Source organism: Palaemon carinicauda, chromosome 23 (assembly GCF_036898095.1).
Source record: "Palaemon carinicauda isolate YSFRI2023 chromosome 23, ASM3689809v2, whole genome shotgun sequence".
NCBI classification, from domain to species: Eukaryota; Metazoa; Arthropoda; class Malacostraca; order Decapoda; family Palaemonidae; genus Palaemon; species Palaemon carinicauda.
Genome location: NC_090747.1, coordinates 45,258,357 through 45,265,856, shown reverse-complemented (window position 1 = coordinate 45,265,856; position 7,500 = coordinate 45,258,357).

The window sequence follows — 7,500 nt, the reverse complement described above, 5'->3', positions numbered from 1 at the left end:
ATATATATATATATATATATATATATATAAATATATAAATACATTTATATATAGAGTATATATATATATACATATATATATATATATATATATATATATGTATGTGTGTGTGCGTGTGTGTGTGTAAATGTAGGTATATACATGGTATATATATATATGTATATATATATATATATATATATATATATATATATATATATATAGATAGATAGATAGATAGATAGATAGACATATAGATATATATATATATATATATATATATATATATATATATATATATTTATATACATATATACATATATATATATATATATAAATATATATATATATATATATATATATATATATATATATATATATATATATATTTATATTTACATATATATATATATATATATATATATATACATATATAGTTAGATAGATAGATAGATAGAGCTATGTTAATGGCTAAAACTAGAGCACTAAGCATTATTTACAACCTAACTAAATGGATTAAAGATTTTCTGACGTACAGAGAACAAAGTGTTCTCAACTATAGAGAAGCCTCAGTGTGGTCAGCTGCAACTCGCGGAGTACTTCAAGAATCTGATCATGTCCCATTAATATTTCTGATTTACATTCACATCAAAGATTTAAGATTTACTTTTAGAATAGCCAAATTTGCTTAAGATACTAAACTAGGAATAAATGTTGCAAACCCAGAAGACGTACAAGTCTTCAGAGATGATCTAATTAATCCAGGTGAATGGTCCGGAAAATGAGAAATGCCTTCCAACTGATGGAAATGCAAAGGTATGCACATAGGTTATAGCACCCGCGAAGATCTGGAGTTGACCAAGCAAAGCATAAAAGCTGAAAAGAAAGCACAAAAAATTTATAGGTTACACGAAGACACAATACAAATAGAGAAACAAATGTTTCGCATATTCCCTATCCAAGTCCTTTCTTTACGCCTTTTTTTTTTTTTTTTGCTGTATATACCCTTTCTTCTTGAGAGTACGTCTTCATGAACAGCCATAGTAAGAACTATCTTTTGTTTCTTCTTTTTTTCAAGTAGGCTCCAGATCCTATTTCTCACTCACTCCCATCTTCTATTTGGCCGAAAAACAAAAAATGAGAAAAAAAAAATTAATGCAAGTGCATTTGGAGAGATCACCCACTTGTCTTCTCTCTCTCTCTCTCTCTCTCTCTCTCTCTCTCTCTCTCTCTCTCTCTCTCTCTCTCTCTCTCTCTCTCATTACCCTTCTTGTGCCACCCAAGTCACTTGGCAATTATGGTTAGGTTGGTTTAATAATTTCGTATACTCTATATTTGAAAAATTAAAGTTTGTCATATTTAAAATTCTACTAAATCTATATATAATTTCGCGTCGTGCTCTTTTTTTTTTTTTTTTTTTTTTTGGTCATTCTTTGTGGATGAAAAATATTTTAGTTTGTGAAAAATTCGTAAAACAAAATCTACAAAAGCATTCAATGTTTTGTGCCTAGATATCACATTGCTTTTAGCAGCCTTGCAAGTATTTCATGTCAAGAAAACTTGTGATACATAACAGTGAGAGTATTAATGATAGTAATCCCCACAATATAATCCTGTAGCCAATCATTTTGGTTTACGGAGTTAGTTACTCTGGTTAAAACATGACACCGTTCATCGTCAACAAAAGAATGACGTGTTGCGTTTGTGAAAATGAGAATGCAAAGATGCTCATCAAAGAATCTCAAAGAACCTTTTCTCGCTTAGATATCAAATGGAGAGAGAGAGAGAGAGAGAGAGAGAGAGAGAGAGAGAGAGAGAGAGAGAGAGAGAGAGAGAGAGAGAGAGAGAGAGAGAGAGATGTACAAGAATATAATTTTCAAATACGGTCCCATTTCCTTTACGTTATCTTATTGCTGGTAATAATTTTGCAAATTATTAGTTGTTTATCTATCTTTTACCGTTGAGTGAGCTCTGAAGATTAAATCAAACATTAACTCAATTTATATTATGCTTAATTTGGGAATATTTTAAAGTAGTCTTCCATATTTTTAATCTTGAAAAACCCTTATAGCTAATAAAATGGTCTCTTTTGCCCTCTTGTAAGATGTCAATACATTGTACTACAATTTTTTTTTCAAGCTTTGACTAGTTTCTTGAAAGGATTCTGATAAAGAAAATATGATATAAGGTATTTGAAATAAAAAACAAAAAATAAATAATTTCGGCGTAAGGAATAGGGATAATTAAACATGTTTCCATCCATATGCAGAATAACATAGTGATTTGGAGAATGTATATTATATGGTGGAAACATGAACCAAGAAAAATAGATTCAATTGAGAGATATGATGAGAGTTGAAATCTTTGTTATATTTGGTAAGTTGTTAAGAGCAATTAAAATAAGTTACCATGAATACAAAACAAATCATAAATCACAAGCAAGAAATTTGTTTATTTTTTGTGTTTAAAATTAGTTAAAAAACTAGGTTATATCAAATTGGGTTTGGGTTAGATTGGGTTCGACTAAGTCCGGAAGATGGAAGAATGTTGGTAAAAATAGAAAATTTCATTGAATCGAAGATATTATCCATCTATTCAGTCTCAAAGAAAGTAAACGCTATTTTCCCTATTCCTGGAGTCCAATAACAAAAGTTTCGGAAGCCAGAAATATCCTTGTGCTAGTAAAAGTCATCGGGAGGTGACTGCATGAAGTGTTCTCGAAAATTCCGACTCTGATATGCTTTATCATTTTTTAACTTTAAAATACAAAAAATTAAGGTTTGTGTGAAAAATTATATTAAGGAAGTAATATATGATTATACAAATGTTATATAGATATTTATCGATATATTTTATTGGTTTTAAAAAGAAATCATTTCATATTAGGGTAGTAGTTTGGGTAATACAGTAATCCTCCCAACATAATGTACGTGTATATTATATTTTCATATATTATATATTCTACTAGAGGGGGTTTTAAATAATATATTAATAGTACATTAAATTATTCAAAAACACTTAGCAATATATTGTTAACATAGGTCAAATATTTGCTAAAGCATTTCTCATAACCGTGTAAACAAAGTAGCACAAAATATAACAAGAAATATTTTTTTTTTTTTTAACTAAAAGGGAGTGACTCTGAAAACGTTGATGTATTAGATTTTAAAAACTGATTCTATTTTAACCTACAGAAAATGTATTCAATATTTTAGGTGAAAAATATGGTAGAATCTCTCGTTAAAATGTAGATGGTTCTGAAGAAAAGAAAAAAAAACTAGTTATTCCTGTTTTGAGGAAATAAGGCTTTCCTTATTGGAGCCCTTGGGCTTTTAGAATACTATTTCTCGACCTAAGGTTGTAGTTTGCCTAATAATAATAATAATAATAATAATAATAATAATAATAATAGTAATAATAATAATAATCCATCCTTGTTTTAATTTACCATAATTTCCAAGATACAATGTATATCATTAAAAAAATCGAAAAAAAAAAAAACCACCAAAGTTACTATCCCGACAGCCAAAAAAAAGCAAACAAAATAATTCAATAAAATTTCCTTAAGATTTGCTATATTATTCCCACTCAGACACTTGGAGATTTGGCTAGAGAATGCTTGGTTGGCCGTGTCCATTGAGTCTTACCGTATGCAGTTATGTCCCATAACTTTTGAGGCAGCCAGAAGCTAGGCATGAATATTTAACTGAACCTCGACCATTTTCTGACAGAAAAAAAGATGATAAAAAAGATGATTTTTCCAAGTTATACTATTCTTTCAGTATCTACATCGTCTTGGAAAGACTTATCATAGAGTTTGGGCATTAAACTTCCATTATATATATATATATATATATATATATATATATATATATATATATATATATATATATATATATATATATATATATGTATATATATATATATATATACATATATATATATATATATACATATATATATATGTATATATATATATATATATATATATATATATATATATATATATATATACATATATATATATATATATATATATATATATATATATATATATATATATATATATTATACATATATATATATCTATATCTATATCTACATCTGTATCTATCTATATATATATATATATATATATATATATATATATACACATCTATATATATGTACATATCTATCTATATATATATATAGATAGATAGATAGATATATATAGATATATATATATATATATATATATATATATATATATATATATATAAATATATATATATACATACATATATATAAATATATATATGTGAGTGTGTGTGTATGTTTAGATACACACACACACACACACATATATATATATATATATATATATATATATATATATATATATATATATATATATACATATGCATATATATATATATATATATATACATATATATATATGCATATATATATATATATATATATATATATATATATATATATAATCTCCTACGCCTACTGATGCAAATGGCCTCGGTTATATTTTGGTAGACGTCTCTACTTTGAGTTTTTAATTGAATACTTCTCCATTCATCATCTATTTTAAGCTTCCTAGTACTCAGCCATGAAGAACTGAGTCTTTTAATTCTTATAGTGCCTTGTCATACCATGATTAATGCCCCTTGAATAACACTATTCTCCCTAAACTGATATATAGTCTGATTTTTATATGTAATTTTAGGCGATTTGATTTCCCAATTTTACTTAAGCTAGTCATTTGTCTGATTTGCTTTTTTTTTATCTTTCACTAAACTGTAGTTCTAAAGACCCTTTATTGGAAATCATAGCTCACAGATACTTAAATGATTCCACTTTATTTATCCTTTCTCCCCTTGATGATATTTCATCTTCCATTACATACTCCGTTCTCATCATCTCTGTCTTTCTTCTATTTATCTTCAGCCCAACCTCGTGTGATATTTCATGAATTCTGGTAAGCAAGCATTGCAAATCCTGTGGTGTTCTGCTAGCAACAACAGCATCATCAGCATAATCTAGGTCTTCTAAATTCCTGTCACCAATCCAGTCCAATCCTTCGCCACCATCTCTGACTGTTCTACTCAATGAAAAAATCCATGAGTATGATAAACAACAGATGTGACAACACATTCCCTTGGAGTACTTTGCTATTCACTGGAAATTCATTTGATAAGACTACATAACAATTACTTTCCACTTGCTATGCTCATAAACAGACTTACTACAATTTACATATTTAAGATTAATTTTATAATAACGTACGAGTCTTCACAAAATTTGCTGGTGCACACTACGAAGGGCTTTTTTCATACTCCACAAATGCCATTAAAAGGGGATTTCTATATTCTATGCATTGATTTACAACATGTCTCAAAATGAAAACTGGGCTAGTGCAACATCTACCTTTTCTAAATCCTGCTTGCTCATCTCTCATCTTCTCATCAATCTTTCTCTCCAGTCTCTTTAAAATAAGCATACTATATATTTTCAGAAGCGTCGTAGGCGTTATGCCTCTGTAGTTATTGCAAACAATTATGTCTCTTTGTTTTGTTATTTTCACCAGCACTCTTAACTCTCACTCATCAGCATTTGCCTCTTCATGTAAGTAGTCTGGGAGTCACTTGATTTTCGGCCAGTATCATCTCGGCAGTTATTCCATCATATCCCGAGCCTTCCCATCTGTTTGGTTTTTTTTTAGGATAGCTTTGATTTCAAACACACTGAATTCATTTATGGGCACATCAAGGTATTCATTAGCCTCAGGTATATCACTCAAATTATCCCCTTCATATATCTTATTTATAACCCCGCTAAAATGTTCCACCCAACTTTGTCTTTCTTCCTCTTCTGTTTCTATAACAGAACCATCTCTCTTTTTGATGGGTATATGCTTCTTATTCTTTGCCCTTGTCAATATTTCCTGAATAAATATTTGGGCAATTCTAACATCATAGCCACTTCCTGAATTCATAGCTATGTCATCTTCATCTGCTTTACTGTCTAAATATTCTCTCCAATCATTCCTGGTTTTTCTTTTGACCTCATTTTCAATACTTGAATACTTAGCATGGTATACCTTGTAATTTTCATTACTTCCTCGAAAACTTTAGACAATCCATTTCTGTCTTTGTTTCCTGTTTATAGTATCCTAAGTATCATTTGGTATCCATGGCTTTCTCTTTTTAACTATTTGTCACCAGACTTCACTACCAAGTGACTGATATATGTACTTAATATCGCATCATTCTTCATAAAATTTCTCTTCTTTATCTCATAAAGTTTCTAAGACTGCCAATCAATTCCTACACTCGATTGCAAATGTTTCTCTGTGTTCTTCTTCTAAAAGCTTAGTTTTATCAAACCTAGGTATTCTATCCATCTTTCTGTTGGGTGCTTTCAGTTTTAATTTCAGTCTGGCAATGAGGAGCTGGTGATCAATAACAATATCCGCACCTCTATATATTCTTACATTTCCCAGAGTCCTCTTTCTCTCTTTATCAACGGTAATATGATCTATCTAATTCAAGTAAATGACTAAACCATTCTACACCAGTTGTCTGTTAGTATCATTATAAGGATGATGATGATGATGATGATGATGATTATTATTATTATTATTATTATTATTATTATTATTATTATTATCATTATTATTATCCAGCTAGGAAAGGAAAAAGGAAATGCATAAAGTGAAAATGAAGAACTATTCAAAAGAAAATATTTCAAGAACAGTAAAAACATTAAATTAGATTCTTCACATATAAATTAAAAAAGAAAAATCATAAGAGGCCAAGCGATATAAGATAGAACAGCATGTTCAATGGTACCCCCAGGAGAGAAAACTTTAATCCAACATAGTGGAAGACAATGGTACTGAGGCTGTGCCCCTACCCAAGATTAGAAAACAGTGGTTTGATTTTGTAGTTTCCTTCTCCTATAAGAGCTGCTTATCATAGCTAAAGAGTCCATTGTACCCTTACCAAGAGGAAAGTAGCCACTGGACAATTACAGTGCAGTAATTACCCCTTGAGAGAAGAATTGTTTGGTAATCTCAGTGCTGTCAAGTGTATGAGGTCAGACGAGTATGTAGTAAGAATAGGCTAGACTATTCGGTGTGTGTGAAGGAAAAGACAAAATGACCCGTAAGCAGAGAGATGGGTCCTATGTATTACTGTCTGGCCAGTCGAAGGACCCAATAATTCTAGCGGTAGTATCTCAACCTTCAACGCTTAAATTTTTTAGGACTACAAATTGATTCCTGCATTCAATTGCAAATGTTTTTCTAAGCTCAAAACCAGAACTATATCATCTGCAAATATTAAGTGTTTTAGGTATTTCCCATTAATGTTCATTTCTACATTTTTCTAGGCTAAAAAAAAAAAAAAAAAAAAAAAAAAAAAAAAAAAAAAAAAAAAAACTTTTAGGGATACTCTGAATAATTTAAAAGAGATGTAGTATCCGTGTCTTACTCCATTCTCATTCGGAATTTTCTCAATTCTCTAC